The sequence below is a fragment of the Tachypleus tridentatus genome, chromosome 7 (genome assembly GCF_004210375.1).
Source record: "Tachypleus tridentatus isolate NWPU-2018 chromosome 7, ASM421037v1, whole genome shotgun sequence".
NCBI lineage: Eukaryota > Metazoa > Arthropoda > Merostomata > Xiphosura > Limulidae > Tachypleus > Tachypleus tridentatus.
In genome coordinates this window covers 84,986,388-85,005,971 of record NC_134831.1, presented here as the reverse complement: position 1 = coordinate 85,005,971, position 19,584 = coordinate 84,986,388, and the positions used below count along the sequence as shown (strand labels likewise).

General features: G+C 34.6%; 1 protein-coding gene and 1 long non-coding RNA gene across 2 annotated transcripts in view; one reads left to right on the top strand and one right to left on the bottom strand.

The window, feature by feature from the left end:
- Positions 1-10,662, bottom strand: part of LOC143256088 (uncharacterized) — a 36,862-nt gene extending 26,200 nt beyond the window's left edge. Inside the window, exon 1 of the long non-coding RNA XR_013030995.1 lies at positions 10,539-10,662. This is a non-coding gene — a long non-coding RNA (uncharacterized LOC143256088). The remainder of the gene's footprint in view (positions 1-10,538) is intronic.
- The window catches only part of LOC143256086 (transcription factor LBX2-like), a 192,332-nt gene that overhangs the window by 57,090 nt on the left and 115,658 nt on the right, over positions 1-19,584 (top strand). The window lies entirely within an intron of this gene.

The following is a 19,584-nucleotide window of genomic DNA, read 5'->3' as shown; positions in this document are numbered from 1 at the left end:
AAGCTTTTAATATACACTGTATATCAAAGTTACGTCTCTATCGTAAATTAAAATTTTAACACGAGTTGTACATATTGCTTAAGAATGTATTTAAACAACGAAAGTTACGTCTATCAGCTACGTAGAGCCTTATACACGTGTGAATTATTATATCTTATATTTAGACAGATCCTTACATATATGTTAAAGTTGTTACTTTTGCCACTTAAGTGGAGCCTTACATGCATGTTAAAGTTATTACTTTTGCCACTTAAGTGGAGCCTTACACGCATGTTAAAGTTGTTACTTTTGCCACTTAAGTGGAGCCTTACATGCATGTTAAAGTTATTACTTTTGCCACTTAAGTGGAGCCTTACACGCATGTTAAGTTGTTACTTTTGCCACTTAAGTGGAGCCTTACACGCATGTTAAAGTTGTTACTTTTGCCACTTAAGTGGAGCCTTACATGCATGTTAAAGTTGTTACTTTTGCCACTTAAGTGAAGCCTTACATGCATGTTAAAGTTATTAATTTTGTCTCTTAAGTGAAGTCTTACATGCATGTTAAAGTTGTTACTCTTGCCACTTAAGTGGAGCCTTACATGCATATTAAAGTTATTACTTTTGTCTCTTAAGTGAAGCCTTACATGCATGTTAAAGTTGTTACTCTTGACACTTAAGTGAAGCCTTACATGCATGTTAAAGTTATTACTTTTGCCACTTAAGTGAAGCCTTACATGCATGTTAAAGTTATTAATTTTGTCCTTAATGAAGTCCACATGCATGTTAAAGTTGTTACTCTTGCCACTTATGGACCTTACATGCATATTAAAGTTATTACTTTGTCCTTATGAAGCCTTACATGCATGTTAAAGTTATTACTTTTGCCACTTATGGAGCCTTACACGCATGTTAAGTTGTTACTTTTTTGCCACTTTATGGAGCCTTACATGCATATTAAAGTTATTACTTTTGTCTCTTAAGTGAAGCCTTACATGCATGTTAAAGTTATTACTTTTGCCACTTAAGTGGAGCCTTACACGCATGTTAAGTTGTTACTTTTGCCACTTAATTGGAGCCTTACGCATGTTAAAGTTGTTACTTTTGCCACTTATGGAGCCTTACATGCATGTTAAAGTTGTTACTTTTGCCACTTAAGTGAAGCCTTACATGCATGTTAAAGTTATTAATTTTGTCTCTTAAGTGAAGTCTTACATGCATGTTAAAGTTGTTACTCTTGCCACTTTATGGACCTTACATGCATATTAAAGTTATTACTTTTGTCCTTATGAAGCCTTACATGCATGTTAAAGTTGTTACTCTTGCCACTTAAGTGAAGCCTTACATGCATGTTAAAGTTATTAATTTTGTCTCTTAAGTGAAGTCTTACATGCATGTTAAAGTTGTTACTCTTGCCACTTAAGTGGAGCCTTACATGCATATTAAAGTTATTACTTTTGTCTCTTAAGTGAAGCCTTACATGCATGTTAAAGTTGTTACTTTTGCCACTTAAGTGAAGCCTTACATGCATGTTAAAGTTATTACTTTTGCCATTTGCGGAGCCTTACATGCATGTTAAAGTTATTACTTTTACACTTATGAGCTCCTTACATGCATGTTAAAGTTATTACTTTGCCACTTAAGTGGAGCCTTACATGCATGTTAAAGTTATTACTTTTGCCACTTAAGCGGAGCCTTACATGCATGTTAAAGTTATTACTTTTGCCACTTAAGTGGAGCCTTACATGCATATATATATATGCTGATGAGAAAGCTCATATTAATTAGCTTCTTACATAAACAAGAGTATTTATTGTGCTTATCACTTACATTGGGTCATTGGGAAGTGTTATGTTATGGGTGCTTGAACACAAACTCTTCATGTTACATCTGTAAGGGGTAATAAGATATCTGAAGTGTTACGTTACCTGCATGCAAGTTATGTGTGGCACTTGGTAACAATGAAATTTTGTTGTTGTTTTTAAGGAGACTTCACAAACTTTGTGCAAAGTTTCGGTTAAGTGACAGTGATTACTTCTTAACTAATACAAGTCTTTCCGCCTCATGCGTGCCACTTCTATTTTTTAGTTGACAGTGAGAAATGACCGTTTCATATTTCACTTATTGCGTTCAGAACTGATTTGTACCTGTTACCTGTATACGTGACGGTGGTGAAATATGCAGTTCTGGGAAGTTGTAGTAATAACTAAAGTGATTCATAAGGTGTGTCAATTTCCTCTGCCCGTTTCTTTTCTTCTTTTTTTTCTTCTTTAATTTTCGCGTAATGCGCTCCACAAAGGAGTCCCTCATTTTGAACTTACGGACTACAAGTAACAAGGCTACTCAAAAACACCCATCGTCAACTCTTAAGCTATCTTTGTCTGACCAACTAGTGGAATTTTAATGGAACTCTTATAGCACACCCACGGTCTCAGAGCACAGAGCTCGTTTTCACGGCAATGAAACGCGAACCATAAACCCTCGGATTCACAGGCCGTGTATAATAACTATTAGACCACGCAGAACATGTGTCGTTTATTATCATGGTTAGAAGTGTTTAATAGTTTCTTAATATACTGGCATATATGTCGCTAGGGGCTTAAACGGTTCGGAATTTGGGCTCACAGGCGCAGGGATTTTTTCAGAGTTTAAGTATGATGTCGATCATAATTTATTTTTACTTATTTTCCAAGACACTGAATCCCTAGGGATCTGGGGCATTGTCAAATGTCACCACGGGCTAACGACGACTCTGCCACCAGGGCCAAAGTAAGTAAAAGTACAGCATATTTTGTTGCTTGAAACGGAACAGGTCAGAGTCTATTTGTAACAGGTTTACTGAAACCGTTTGTTTTTTTAATTTTGCGCGTAGCTACTCGAGGATTATCTGCGCTAGCCGTCCCTACTTTAGCAGTGTAAGACTAGAGGGAAGGCAGCTAGTCATCACCACCCACCGCCAACTCTTGAGCTACTCTTATCAACGAATAGTGGAATTTATCGTAATATAATAACGCCTCCACGGCTGAAAAAGCGATCGTATTTGGAATGATGTGGATTCGATACCGCGACCTTCAGAGATTATGAGTCAAGCACTCTAACCACCTGGCTATATCGAGCTTTTATCACAACTTCTTAGTAAAAAGAATAACTATTCTTTTAAAACAGAAACAAATAACACCATTTAGTGTTAAAGACTCAAACTAACCTATAGATAATTTAGTGTTAAAGACTCAAACTAACCTATAGATAATTTAGTGTTAAAGACTCAAACTAACCTATAGATAATTTAATGTTAAAACCTCAAACTAACCTATAGATAATTTAATGTTAAAACCTCAAACTAACCTATAGATAATTTAATGTTAAAACCTCAAACTAACCTATAGATAATTTAATGTTAAAAATTCAAACTAACCTAGAGATAATTTAATGTTAAAAACTCAAACTAACCTATAGATAATTTAATGTTAAAACCTCAAACTAACCTACAGATAATTTAATGTTAAAACCTCAAACTAACCTACAGATAATTTAATGTTAAAACCTCAAACTAACCTACAGATAATTTAATGTTAAAACCTCAAACTAACCTACAGCTAATTTAATGTTAAAAACTCAAACTAACCTACAGATAATTTAATGTTAAAAACTCAAACTAACCTATAGATAATTTAATGTTAAAAACTCAAACTAACCTATAGATAATTTAATGTTAAAACCTCAAACTAACCTACAGATAATTTAATGTTAAAGACTCAAACTAACCTATAGATAATTTAATGTTAAAAACTCAAACTAACCTATAGATAATTTAATGTTAAAAACTCAAACTAACCTATAGATAATTTAATGTTAAAAACTCAAACTAACCCACAGAGACTTTAATTTTTATTCCATGAAAGCTCTCACTTAAAACCAAAATTTCAAATAACCGGCGATTATTTTTGCCAGATAGATTGGTTAAACTTTGCTTATCAGCTTAACCAATAATACAAGTTAATAAATCTAAACGTAAAATACTCGTATAGTTGGTTGTAGGTTGCAGCTATAGGCCACTTTTACACATAAAAGAAATACGGTTTAAAATATTAGAATTACAGCCTTATTTATACACCCCATAGTTCTGTGGTCTATGGATGATACATATATATATATATATATATATATATACCTATACTTCACGAAATAAATATCGGGTAAAGACTCATGAATCCCTGGTTTTTCGGCCAGTTGGCGTGACTAAACTGTTTAGATAATGTTTGTTTTGTGGAAACATGGAAATTATCCAGGCTATATTGTGTGTATATATATATATATACAGAAAATGCATTCCAGTCAGTCTAGTTTCTAGTCCTGTTTTAAGTTCTCAAACTTCTTTTTTTAACAAAACAAACCTCAAACACGACAATGGAGTGGATAATTTGCAAGCTGTACTATATAATTTCACTTGGAACACGGGACTTTCCCACAAAAGTTGACTACAGGTGATTTGAGAACGGGCAAAAATATTTATTGATTCTTGTGAAAAACCGGTAAATGTTTGGGATTTTATCACGCGGCTGCAAACGCCACGTCTTCAAGGAGCAGGAACTATTACAACCGGATATTTTTCCGGTCTTCCGTCTGACTGGAAAAGCTCGAACTGATCGCTATTCCTTGTTTCTGTCTTCAGATACTACACGAGTATAGTAATTACTCTTTATACACTGTTACCTAATTTTCAAAGCACCGAACGTTCATGCGTGTGTTTCTTGTGTGTTTTTCTTATAGCAAAGCCACATCGGGCTATCTGCTGAGCCCACCGAAGGGAATCGAACCCCTGATTTTAGCGTTGTAAATCCGGAGACATACCGCTGTAGTAGCGGAGGGCACGTTTATACGATTTAAGCATTTTGTTTATTAAATGAAACAATAAAGAAGATAACCCAATAAATGTTTATGTGCATAACAGCAAACAAACAAAAAATTACCCAACTGCAGCTTTTGTATTATTATTTTTTATTACAATTAACCACTAAGTACTGACAAACAGGGACTTTACTGGATATCAGTCTTCTATATCATGATATGCGAGATATTAACTGTTGATGATGGTCAGTTATAAGCTGTGTCCAAGGACTTCCTGGATATCCTTGACATCATATCATGATATTAATTGTTGGAGAAGGTCAGTTATAAACTGTGTCCAAGGCCTTCCTAGATATTCTTGATATCATATCATAATATTAACTGTTGGAGAAGATCAGTTATAAACTGTGTCCAAGGCCTTCCTGGATATCCTTGCTATCATATCATGATGTGTGACATTAACTGTTGGAGAAGGTCAGTTATAAACTGTGTCCAAGGCTTTCCTGGATATCCTTGATACCATATCATAATATTAACTGTTTGAGCAGGTCAGTTATAAACTGTGTCCAAGGCTTTCCTGGATATCCTTGCTATCATATCATGATGTGTGACATATTAACTGTTGGAGAAGGTCAGTTATAAACTGCGTCCAAGGCCTTCCTAGGTATTCTTGATATCATATCATGATGTGTGACATATTAACTGTTGGAGAAGGTCAGTTATAAACTGCGTCCAAGGCCTTCCTAGATATTCTTGATATCATATCATGATATTAACTGTTGGAGAAGGTCAGTTATAAACTGTGTCCAAGACATTCCTGGATATCCTCGATATCATATCATAATATTAACTGTTGGAGAAGGTCAGTTATAAACTGTGTCCAAGGCTTTCCTGGATATCCTTGCTATCATATCATGATGTGTGACATATTAAATGTTGGAGAAGGTCAGTTATAAACTGCGTCCAAGGCCTTCCTAGATATTCTTGATATCATATCATAATATTAACTGTTGGAGAAGGTCAATTATAAACTGTCTCCATGGCTTTCCTGGATATCCTTGCTATCATATCATGATGTGTGACATATTAAATGTTGGAGAAGGTCAGTTATAAACTGTGTCCAAGGCCTTCCTAGATATTCTTGATATCATATCACAATATTAACTGTTGGAGAAGGTCAGTTATAAACTGTGTCCAAGACATTCCTGGATATCCTCGATATCATATCATAATATTAACTGTTGGAGAAGGTCAGTTATAAACTGTGTCCAAGGCCTTCCTGGATATCCTTGCTATCATATCATGATGTGTGGCATATTAACTGTTGGAGAAGGTCAGTTATAAACTGTGTCCAAGGCCTTCCTAGATATTCTTGATATCATATCACAATAATAATTGTTGGAGAAGGATAATTATAAACTGTCTCCAGGGCTTTCTTGGATATCCTTGCTATCATATCATGATGTGTGACATATTAAATGTTGGAGAAGGTCAGTTATAAACTGTGTCCAAGGCCTTCCTAGATATTCTTGATATCATATCACAATATTAACTGTTGGAGAAGGTCAGTTATAAACTGTGTCCAAGACATTCCTGGATATCCTCGATATCATATCATAATATTAACTGTTGGAGAAGGTCAGTTATAAACTGTGTCCAAGGCCTTCCTAGATATTCTTGATATCATATCACAATAATAATTGTTGGAGAAGGTCAGTTATAAACTGTGTCCAAGGCTTTCCTGGATATCTTTGATATCATATCATAATATTAACTGTTGGTGAACGTCAGTTATAAACTGTGTCCAAGGCCTTCCTAGATATTCTTGATATCATATCACAATAATAATTGTTGGAGAAGGATAATTATAAACTGTCTCCAGGGCTTTCTTGGATATCCTTGCTATCATATCATGATGTGTGACATATTAAATGTTGGAGAAGGTCAGTTATAAACTGTGTCCAAGGCCTTCCTAGATATTCTTGATATCATATCACAATATTAACTGTTGGAGAAGGTCAGTTATAAACTGTGTCCAAGACATTCCTGGATATCCTCGATATCATATCATAATATTAACTGTTGGAGAAGGTCAGTTATAAACTGTGTCCAAGGCCTTCCTAGATATTCTTGATATCATATCACAATAATAATTGTTGGAGAAGGTCAGTTATAAACTGTGTCCAAGGCTTTCCTGGATATCTTTGATATCATATCATAATATTAACTGTTGGTGAAGGTCAGTTATAAACTGTGTCCAATGCTTTCCTGGATATCCTTGCTATCATCTCATGATGTGTGACATATTAAATGTTGGAGAAGGTCAGTTATAAACTGTGTCCAAGGCCTTCCTAGATATTCTTGATATCATATCATAATATTAACTGTTTGAGCAGGTCAGTTATAAACTGTGTCCAAGGTTTTCCTGGATATCCTTGCTATCATATCATGATGTGTGACATATTAAATGTTGGAGAAGGTCAGTTATAAACTGTGTCCAAGGCTTTCCTGGATATCCTTGCTATCACATCATGATGTGTGACATATTAACTGTTGAGGAAGTTAGTTATAATTAGTGAAATGGAATGCTATTAACACAAAAGATGGGTTTTGCGTTTTATTTAGTTAAAATTAAAAAATCTCCAATATTGGGTGCGAGATTCCTTCCTCTGAAATAACTTCTTTAAACCCTGTTGAAGTTATTGAACAAATACTTCTTACTCAGTGACCCCTATTATCCAGAACTTGACGTCAGCCCTTGTCTCAAAAACTGTAGGAATAATACCAACAATGTATCCCATAATTCCTCTAAGTCTAATGAATAACAATTTTCACAGTCTTTCGCTCGTAGCTTTAAGAAAATATACTGAGAACAAATAAAATAAACAAAGCAAAATAAACGGAAAATCTATTAAGGTTTATCCGGTCGTAGCAAGGTTTACAGTCTAAAAACTAACGGATTTTTGGTAACCCTAACTATACGTACGGCTAAGGATATGTCAAGATACGACATGCAAGCAATTTTAGTTATTGAAAGCAAATACCATCCGTATTTGATTAAACTGAACATTTGTAAGATTCAAATGTTTAACGTAACACGAAATATTTCGTCGATATAGAAATAAGGAAAGCCAACGATACATACTGGCACGACTCTTTAGTTGACCGAGTAGGTCGTAAAGTAACACGAGCTCTGATTAAGAGAATAAAACAAAATCTCTACGCAGGGCATTTATTACTGTTCACGCGTTAAAAGCGTGAGAAAGTATATTGAAAAGTGTAGTCGTCTAGTGTATAATCAGAATATGTGATATACATGGCCACGTCATGGAAGATACATCCATTGTGCAGCGGGCACGTGACAGGTGCTTCTGCTAAGGAAAATTATAAGCTCGAGAACACACGCACACTTTTTACTTGTCTTTCGTCTCCAGTGTATTAATTATTCACCATACGTGTGTTAGGAAATGTGTGTTAAAGTACCTACCGTCAACGTTAACCGGATAGAAGTTATACAGACATGAAACATTGTTCCCCCAAAATTAAAAGAATCTAGTATCGATACTAATCAAATTATGAAAAACATAAATCATCGATAGCAGAAACCTGTTACGCTGTAAACAACGTTTTCGAGATATATGTAACGAAACGTTACAACGATTCTGTTCGATAACAACCAGCAACTGGCCCGATATAAATCTCACTGATAAGACATTAAAAGCCTCCCTGTAGATTAGTTGTACTTCGACAGACTTACTACTCCAAAATTCAGGGTTCGATCCCCTGCAGTGGGCAGAGTTCAGAAAGCCCATTTTGTATCTCTGAGGTCAAAGATCAAGAACGTAATCAGAAAAAAAAATGTTGTTCGTTATTTTATTCCACTCCGTTGTTTAAGTATATATATAACAGATAATTCTACAGTTAGTTTTAAATGTATGTTAATATTTAACAGGTAAATTATTCGTTACTCTCGTCGGATTTCGTTTAGTTTCGTAGATGTCGACGAAAAGTTTCGAGTCTGACGTTAAGTACAAGATTACAAGATGACCTAAACTTGTTTGTGTCCATCGCAGGGATACAATCCTGGAGTTTAGCGTTATAATCCCTAGAGTTCAATAGTCACTTATTTAATGTGCATTTCTCAGTTGTTTTAGCTGTAATCAGACTGTTGGGTTCACAATGCTAAGAAATTATTAGGAGATGCTATCTAGACTTGTTAATTTACGTTTCGTTTTATACAGTGAATTGGTTGGTGAGATTTTCTATTTTTTTTTTCCTGCCAATGAAGACTACAAGTGATTCTAAAACATTACAGCTTGATATTTTAGTAAACTACTCGCATAGTAGATTATATTTCATATTGTCATATATACGCGCATTTGTTCACCTGCGTCATTAAGTATAAGTTTGGCAGATGAAAAAGGGAGTTTGGTTTGTTTTTAAGTTCGCGCAAAGCTACTTGAGGGCTGTCTATGCTAGCCGTACCTAATTTAGTAGTGATAGATTAGAGGAAAAGCACTTAGTCAAAACCACCCACCTCTAACTCATCGGCTAGTCTGCTCTTTTAGCAATGAACAGTGGAATTTATCTTCATATTACAACACCTTCACGACTGAAAAGGCGAGGAATATTGATGATGGGGATTTGAACCCGCGACCCGTAGGTTACGAGTGAAGGGCCTTAATCACCAGGTCATCCCAGACCTCGGTCGGGTAAAGCCTGTGACGATTTATTATTTATAGGTATTTTTATGTAATATATACGTATATGATATACATTATATTACACTGTATTAAACTACGCAGTGTTTAACTATTATGTTTTTATTGCTATTTTGTCTAATAAAGTGCTGTGTTTTGTGTTCTACAGATCCGAAAATTCGCCTACAAAGGACAAACCTAGAAATATTTACCTGTACGGGACAAATAATTTTGTCTCTTCAGTATTTGTTTGTTTTTAATTAAGCACGAAGCTACACAATGGGCTATCTATGCTCTGCCCCTCAAGGGTATCGAAACCCGGTTTCTAGCAATGTAAGTCTGCAGACATACCGCTGTGCCACTGGAAAGGGAGTTGTCTCTTCACTAAGATTTATAAAGTTTTCATGACAAATATTACTTGAATATACACGTATTAAAACAGTTAATAAAATTAGTATCTGCTTTACATTAAACAAGGAAATACCAAAAATAAGTCATTTTACACTTTAGGTAATAAAATAAAATAAGTTAACAGAACCCGTATAAGCCTAAAAAGACGTCCATCAGTTATTGGATTTATATATTCCATTAAAAGACATTCTACACGGTCATTAATTTGTTTTATCTACCATTAAACCATCACAGTCATAAAAAGAAAATTCTAAAATCAATCAATCATATTAAAAAGAACAGACTTCTAACAATGACTCGTATACTTGCTACCCACTGTTTGAACAACAGAGATAAATGTCAACACAGAACATATTTTTGTATTAGCACAAAATACAAAATATTCAATCTATTGGCGAACGTTAGGCCTACGTAGACTCAAATTGCCGATTGTTTCTCAGTAAACAACGAGTTTTCATTTTCAGAGACAATTGTAAGCTAGTGCTAAATAAGACAGACAAATTTCGATACTTCCCAATCAGAAATTGTATGCGATCAGCAATAATGCTTAAAAAACAAATATAAACCTTATGTATAAATTACTAGAGAAGGGTGACTTTACCACGAATAGTAGTGGTAGGAGAGTAAGTCTTCGGATTTAAATCTTCAAAACATGGGTTCGATTCACTTTTAACCTCCTAAACGTATTTTCACTCAGAAACCAAAAAACCAGGCCTTCTTCTTACACGTCTAACGAACTTTTAACAATGTCCTATTGAACAATGATTTCATAATCCAATAAGACGTGACTTACGTTTCACGTTTTGATGCGTGTGTTTTAGGGGGTGGTCGCATAGTTTAAAACAATATTTACTGCTTCTGTTTTTTTTAAAAAAATAATTATATAAATTTGATTTTATTTGTTAAGCACATAATTCTAAAATACCTAGTCCACGACGTTCTGGAGAATAGTTTCGGGAAAAGTCAGTTTTCTTTTACCAGTAACTCATAGCGCAAAAAAAAACTATTACTTAAGAAAAAATTCGGTTTGTGATTTAGAAATGAGATTTCCATGTCAGAGCGTTTCTATTCTAAAGATTAGCATCCATAAGGCCCGGCATGGCCAAGTGGTTAAGGCACTCGACTCGTAATCCGAAAGTCAGCGTTCGAATCCCGGTCACACCAAACATGCTCGCCCTTTCAACCGTGGGAGCGTTATAATGTGACCGTCAAACCCATTATTTGTTGGTAATACAGTAGTCCAAGAGTTGGAGCTGGGTGGTGATGACTAGCTGCCTTCCCTCTAGTATTACACTGCTAAATTAGGGACGGCCAGCGCAGATAGTCCTCGTGTAGCTTTGCGTAAAATTCAAAAACAAACAAACAGAGCATCCATAAATACATTGACTGGGTGAAGAATTAAGCAAAACATCAGAATCGAACAAATATAATGGAGGAAGTTATTATGAGCACTTGAAGAAGCTTTTAATTTTGTTTAATATGAATAATTTTGTGAATCGGTTCCCAACGTTACTGAGGGGGACTATACGTAAAATAACAGAATTTCATATACCGTTGAAACTTCTCTGGATAAATATTTCATCCAAATAAAACTCTAGTGAGAATAAGAATAGTCTGAAAAATGTTGGTTGGTTTTATCACTCAGAGATTGTTTGTTTTCTAATTCACATTGGGCTATCACGTAGAGAAATCCTAATATTTCTACCCTTACACTTAGTACGATATTATCAAACTTGATAGACAATGTTTCAAAACCCCGTTTTGAAATCATTTTTTACGTCATTTCTCGCGCATGCTATAATATTTTCAGGATTCGATTAACTTAAAAACAAAACAAATCTCTTTACTAAAGACTGTTTATTTTGTTTTGAATTTAACGCAAAGCTACTCGAGGGCTATCTGCGCTAGCCATCCCTAATTTAGCAATGTAAGGCTAGAGGGAAGGCAACTAGTGATCACCACTACTGGGCTACTCTTTTACCAACGAATAGTAGGATTGACCGTAAAATTATAACGCCCCCAAGGCTGAAAGGGCGAGCATATTTGGTACGATGGAGATTCGAACCCTCGACCCTCAGTTTACGAGTTGAGTACCTTAACCACCTGGCCATGCCGGGCCTGCGAAAGCTCGCGACCAATGAAATCAACAAGGGATGGAATATGCGCATCCCACATCATGCATGTGCAACAACTAGTTGCCTTAAACAAACTAATCCATAACGTCTACAACAAACAACAGACCTCTCGGATTTCACTACCAAGTTGCTTAAAGATTGGGTTTGTCTGGAATTCATTAAAATGTTACTCATTTACAGAATATTTCATGTTCTTTGCTTTATTCAAAAAACAACCGTTATATGTGAACGTTTGTCGCTTAGATATTTAACAGCTTACGCATATCAATGCTGTGTTTTTGTATTACGTTTTTGTTTATTGTTAGCTGTCCCTAATTTTTAAGTAACAGACTAGAAAGAAGCTAGCTAATCAACACCGCCAACTCTTCTGCTACTCCTTACAATCGAATACAAATAATGACTGTCACATTACAACGCCATCACAGCATGTTCGGCGACGGTATTCGAACCTGCGACTCGTAAGTTGTGAGTCGAGCGCCCTGAACGCCAGGCCGTGTCAGGCCTTCATGTTCTATGGTTACGTTTACCATACGTTTGAGATACATAACAGTTTCGCATCGACTTTCAGGGTAAATTTGGATGTGAATAGTTGATCTTCATTAGAAAATACATTAAAAAGGAATCTTTACTGTTATTATGATTCCTGGAGACAACAAAATACCTTCTTTGTATTTACAAATCATTGACTAACTTTTAGCCCCCATAACGTCGTTTAGAATGTCACAAAAGTGTGCAGGATTTTAAATTAAAGGTTTTACTCCCACGCAACAATATAATTTTAAATTTTGACTTTCTGATTCGGTCAATATTCTCGTGAGAAATGCAACACGAGACTTTAAACATTTGGGAACGGATTACCTAAATACTGACTTGTATCATACTGGTTTGAAATGCTGTATGTACCACCACATGAGCTGGTTAAAGTTTGTTTTGTTTGTTTGTTGTGGAATTTCGCACAAAGCTACTCGAGGGCTATCTGTGCTAGCCGTCCCTAATTTAGCAGTGTAAGACAAGAGGGAAGGCAGCTAGTCATCACCACCCACCGCCAACTCTTGGGCTACTCTTTTACCAACGAATAGTGGGATTGACCGTAACGTAATAATGCCCCCACGGCTGAAAGGGTGAGCATGTTTGGCGCGACCGGGATGCGAACCCGCGACCCTCAGATTACGAGTCGCACGCCTTAACATGCTTGGCCATGCCTGGCCCCTGGTTAGAGTTAAGCCATGTTTCAACAAAAAAAAACACACATTCGTGAAGAACTGTAAAAGCATGGACCCATTCCAAATAAATGTTATTTTGTACTATTCAGGGGCGATCCCTTAAAACCTCTTATGGTTCTAGATGATACTTTTATTTCTCCACGTGCATGTTCTAAAACTTATGAGTGAAAGCAAAAAGGTATACGTTACGATATGTCAACCATCCAACATCTGCCATATCCAGTGCCGACGAGGCTTTTCACCAAATACCAGGACTCATTAGACAAGCTGCGATACGACAGGCACAATAATAGTGTAGTTGCTGTATTTATCATTAATTGTCACGAATAGCAACGCTTATGATGTGAACCGGATAAAGCAAGTGAATTTAATTATTATCATACACACTTAAATAATTTACAATTCATTATTACACTATTTACTTATTTTTATTTTATTTAAATTTATTACCATCCACAAAAGCCGGAAAACCAGCAAACTAGTATTATAACATATATTCATTTCTGTCACTAAATTCCATGTATTTCTAGGCCTTACATCATTCAAGCACTAGTAGCGAGGTTATTTACAATTGAAGTACGGAAGACTATAGTTCTGTTGTATGTTACCTGTTCATATATTTAAAATGTTGCAAAACATACCCATACGAAGTCTATCACTTACCATTATTTCGTGATGCATTGCTTGTTCCATTTTCTAATAGCGCGTAAAACGTGCAAGAAAAAGCAACATAATGTAAAATGAAAAGTAACCTTCGATATATGATGGCGTAAGCGAGAAAAGAAAATACGAGAAACATTTAATGTTATTCTGAAAATGTCCACCATGAAAAGACAAAATAAATACAACAGAAGAGCGCTAACAAAACAAAAACAACGTACAAGTATAAAGTATACATAAACATCGTCTGCATCCCTCTCTATACAGAAGTCGGGCATTTTGACCTACCATGGAACCATGGAACAATATAATACAACTTTTAATATTGTAGCTTTATCTTTTCAAAAATTGGCAAGCCCTTAATAAACATTACAAGACTTTTGTACACAAAATATCAGACTTTTTAATTAAGTATTTTACGAAAGACTTGCCTGTGAATTTATGGAATCAGAGTCTGGCTCAGACTAACTAGTCTGAATGCAAGGTAAGTTTCGTATTGTGGTCAAAACTACTTTTTTCATCTTTTCAAATTTCATTTGCGTAACCTCCTAAATGAATACCAAAATTGTTGTTTCGGTAAAACTTTATATTTTATCTGTTATCTCTTTAAAGGTCAAGTATGTTGAAAGGTATGACTATATGCACAAGAATTTGGTGAACATCTGATCTTTCTAAAGTCAGAATTACATGTATTTGTAAATAATAAACAAGCATGATAACTTTTATCCATAAAAACGTATTTACAATCTCAAGTGTTTTCCTTAACTTTAGAAAGTAAAATAGTAACCATCGAAAAGTGAGTTGTCAGATTTGTTTGTGATTTTTCTTAGTGACCTAAAACAATAAGAGAAAGAAATGAGTTGTCGAGGCACAATCTTCTGATTTAAAAGTTTATTAAAGAAGAAATGCTTTATTTTTACAACCATATTTAAGAGTTTTTATTTAGTACACAGTCTTTTAGGAAACATGAAGACAATAAATAGTGACATCACAACATACGTAAAGGAAAAGAAACAAAAGATGTTTCATATATATAAATATATATATATTCTATCTGTAGTATCTAGCGAAACAGTTTCAGATCATAGCAACGAGGAAAGGTAGCTTGTGAATAACACAAAACGCCACATCTTGGTGTAGTCTAATCGAATAGTGAAATTTTACAATTTATTGTAAAACTTGTAAAAACGTTTTATAGTTAGACCGTGAATTGACATATTGCGAATCGCGATTTTGCCGCAACTTAACTCAAAGTATGGAACGTCAGGCTCGTACCGTGTTTCTCCGATAATAAGACCTACCCATAAAAATAAGACCTAGTGTGATTTTTTGGGGATAGTTTTAATATAAGCCCTACCCTTAAAATAAGCCCTAGTTGAGAGTGGCAGGAAGAGGAACGAAATAAAAAAAAAATTAATTTATTAATTAGTTTAATAGTTAGTTAATTAGTTTGTTTAAGTATTAATCAGTTAGTTTAATAGTTTAATAATAGTTTATTTTAAATGGTTAGTTTAATAGTTTTACTTTGTAACTTCATTTTTTTAATATATCAAAATAAGACATCCCCCCGAAAATAAGCCCTAGTGTCATATTTTGGAGTGAAAATTAATATAAGCCCTGTCTTATTTTCGGAGAAACACGGTAGTTACGCACGTCATCTATTCGGTTACGCCCACTATCAGAAAATAAATTTGTGAACGAATACCACGTGTGATGCAACTTGTATATATAAATCACTGTAAGATGTCACGTTAGAAAATCTACGAATTAAATGGTGATGCTCTATTTTAAATATTAAATTAGTTTATGCACATAGAAATATACTAGTTCCCTTGTTCAGATTTGTACAGTCTGTTTTCATATAAACATCATAAACAGAAGTTTTTTTGTTGTTGTTTGTTTTTTTGAATTTCGCGCAAAGCTACTCGAGGGCTATCTGCGATATCCGTCCCTAATTTAGCAGTATAAGACTAGAGGGAAAGCAGCTAGTCCTCACCACCCACCGCCAACTCTTTTACCAACGAATAGTGGAATTTACCATCACATTATAACGCCCCCACGGCTGAAAGGGCAAGCATATTTGGTGTGACGGGGTAAACAGGAGTAACAGTATTTCTAAACAAACAGTAACTAGAACATCCCCCCAAGTTTTTAACTCTTATTTCCAAACAAAAAGTAACTAGAATATTTTCCCCTCAAAGTTGTTTTTAATCTTATTTCTGTGGTAAAACCAGATGAGAAAATAACAGTGAGGTAAGCCTAGAAAGTAGGCCTAAGTGCCTGGTACGTAATAGCAGGAAATGACACACATAACGTGTATTTAATGATGTGAAGTGTATACTATCCTGTGATTAACCTACGAGAAAGAAATAACCGTTATATACAGTTACCAAAAATTATGAAAACAAGACATGCCTGTCTAATAGATTTTGCACAAGTCTAACAACACTGATCAGTGGTCGAGGCGAGACGATACATTGATAACAACATCAAATTACAGTTATTTAGACACCCCAGTAACCGGATATACACCTAGTTAACTAATGTATTATTGTCCTCTTTCAATGGTAGATTGATTCAATAAACAACTGTTAATGCCATACATCCATGCGTAGATAGTGTCGTCCTCTATTGTCGGTTTATATATATATAAAACACTGTTAGGTATATAAGGTATTATACATATACTAGCAGAGACTTACAAAACATTTGCGTCAACTTTGTATCTTTCTTGCAATAGTACTTTTAAATACGAATTTTCTAGAATAGTACAAAAGACATCAAAATCTACAAGTCAGCTTTTCTTAGGCCTAACATTAGTTAAGCCTTTATTAAGTATTCCCTATACTCGTAAATGCGATAAATTAACATTGTAACTTGTGTAAGTTTTTGTTTTAGTTTAATTACGGCTGAGCTCTATCGTACTTAATAATATCAATAAATAACCTTATAATGTTGTTATTCGACCTAACGTCAGACCTTTTTAAAAACTTTCATAATATTTTCGGTTATATATATAAAAGAATTATTTAGTACTTTAATTCTTCCATCCACGTAATTACTGACAGACTAGTATGAACTACACGAATTTGTTTTAAATTTTGTTGTACACCAAAAACTAGCGAAGCATTGGAAACTGATATTCATGATAAAAATTACGATTAACTGATTGTTATAATGAACGTTAGGCCTATTAGTAAGCATATTTAATATCAATATTATTTGTCTATCACTTAATTGGAATTAATTATGTTGTTTATATAAAATAAAAGTTTCTAGAATTTTGATGTTTGATATTCAAATGAAAGGTCATCAAACAGAATTGCACACGTTCGTTGTTAATTGTAGTACGTTGTGATCAAACAGAATTGCGCACGTCCGTTGTTAATTGTAGTACGTTGTGGTCAAACAGAATTGCACACGTCCGTTGTTGATTGTAGTACGTTGTGGTCAAACAGAATTGCGCACGTCTGTTGTTAATTGTAGTACGTTGTGATCAAACAGAATTGCACACGTCAGTTGTTAATTGTAGTTAATTGTGGTCAAACGGAATTGCAAACGTCTGTTGTTGATTGTAGTGCATTATAATAAAACAGAATTGCACACATCCGTTGTTAATTGTAGTACGTTGTGATCAAACAGAATTGCGCACGTCCGTTGTTAATTGCAGTACGTTGTGATCAAACAGAATTGCACACGTCCATTGTTAATTGAGATCAAATAGAATTTAAGTTAAGCTGTTAATCTGCTGGGCTCTTCTGGTTCCATCGAAATTATACCTTGAAATGTAATTAAGTGACGGATAGTGACAAAATAGTTCCAAGGTATTCAATAAAAGCATTAATGTATCTTCTGTTAATCCGTTGGAACCTGCGTGACTGTCTGGATTTATTAGCCTAAAAAAACAACAAAAAAAACAGATATAGTGAGCCAGGAGACGTCGGATATGTCTTAAACTGAAAAACGTTCAATGTTTTCAGTCCCCACAATCGGAAATTTTCTGACGTTTTTTTAATTAGGATCTAGTGGCTTCAGCTTCCAACAGTACTGTAGCTGCCGTTTTATACAAAGTCTTCGTATTCTCAAACAGGCCATCTACGTATTCTCAAACAGGCCATGTATTTCAAAAGGCCCTTCCGACTAGCTATACAAGTTTAGTGTAGAAAATCCAGGACAATTTCAAAAAAATGTATTAATATTACTCCTTATTAAGTTTGTTTCTTTTTTTTAAACTGTTTAATACAGTTAAGGTAAATTTATTTGGGGGGGGGGTAAACTTATAAAAAGTAATTTAGAATAGCTTTAGAGCAACAGCAGTTTTGAAAGTCTGTTTGATGTCAATCGCAATGGGCTATCTGTGTTGTGCCCGCCACGGGTTTCAAAACACGGGCTTTAGCGTTATAAATCTTCAGACTTATTACTGAGTTACTGGAGAAAATTTTGAAAATTCCATGTTTGTTAGTGTTATAAGATATTCTTCACAAAACTGTGAGTCAGATGCTCCGAACAAATATTAACTAGTTCTATAATTGTTCTGGTTGTCTAATAAGCCACATGTACTACTACAAAAAATGTACCACATCATACATGTTAGAACACTTTAGAAAAAAATGTGAAACTCGGATAAAAAATAACTCGTTTGCAACATGCTCTAAACGTAGAGCAACACATGGATAGTGGTAACAATAGCTTAACTATAATGAATATTTCTCACATATCTCATAAAACTAACAAAACAAAAATATTTAGAATTTTCCGGTGGTAAACAGAAAAAGAATCCCCCTTCAAAAAAAAAAAAAACTGATTATAATCACATATTTCTCCCTCTTTCATCCCAATCAGATGTATATATTACAAGCTGAAATCTCCCATTTGGGGCGCGTCTCATACGTTGCTTTATAATCGTCGGAACATCAAAGAGTGGGATGGCTTGTGTTTGGTTTCTATTGGCTGTTTGTGACAAGTCATTAATTTTGTCAAATTTCTTTTTTGAAATTCATGGGAAACGTGCAGCAGAGGCAGACCTCTTCTTACCTTGTTACGACTTTGTGTGTCAAAGAAATTCAAATACAATAGAGCTGAAAAATAAAGAGTATCCAATACTTTAAAAGAATTCTTCTCCGCATGAGGTCTCAGTTAGTTTATATACTGTATATTGAGGATTACTTTGATTCGCGACCAATATATATATATATATATATCACACATAAATAATTTGAGTTGTAAGTTAAACTTAACAATAACTTAAGGTAACGCTGAACAAGTCAATATACTAAGTCGATGAAGTTAATAACGGCGCTGTTAGGACTACTTTTTTTTTCCTCTTTGAAATTGAGGATTTTCTTACTGAATCTGTATAATTACAGATGATGTGTTGATGGTTATGAAGACACTGTTTGTTATGATCCGAAGCATTTGTTTCAAGGACTGTCTTATATCAACAATGAATTAAAAAGATTATGATACTGTTCCAAATCTCAAAAGTTGACTGTTTAATGTTTATACATATATATGTAACTGTGTTTTATTGAAGGCTTAGTGTATGAAGTATTAATTTATTTATAAGAGTGTTTACTTAAGAATGTTTATACAGGCTAAATACAGGCTAAGTTCTTAGCCTATAATCTTT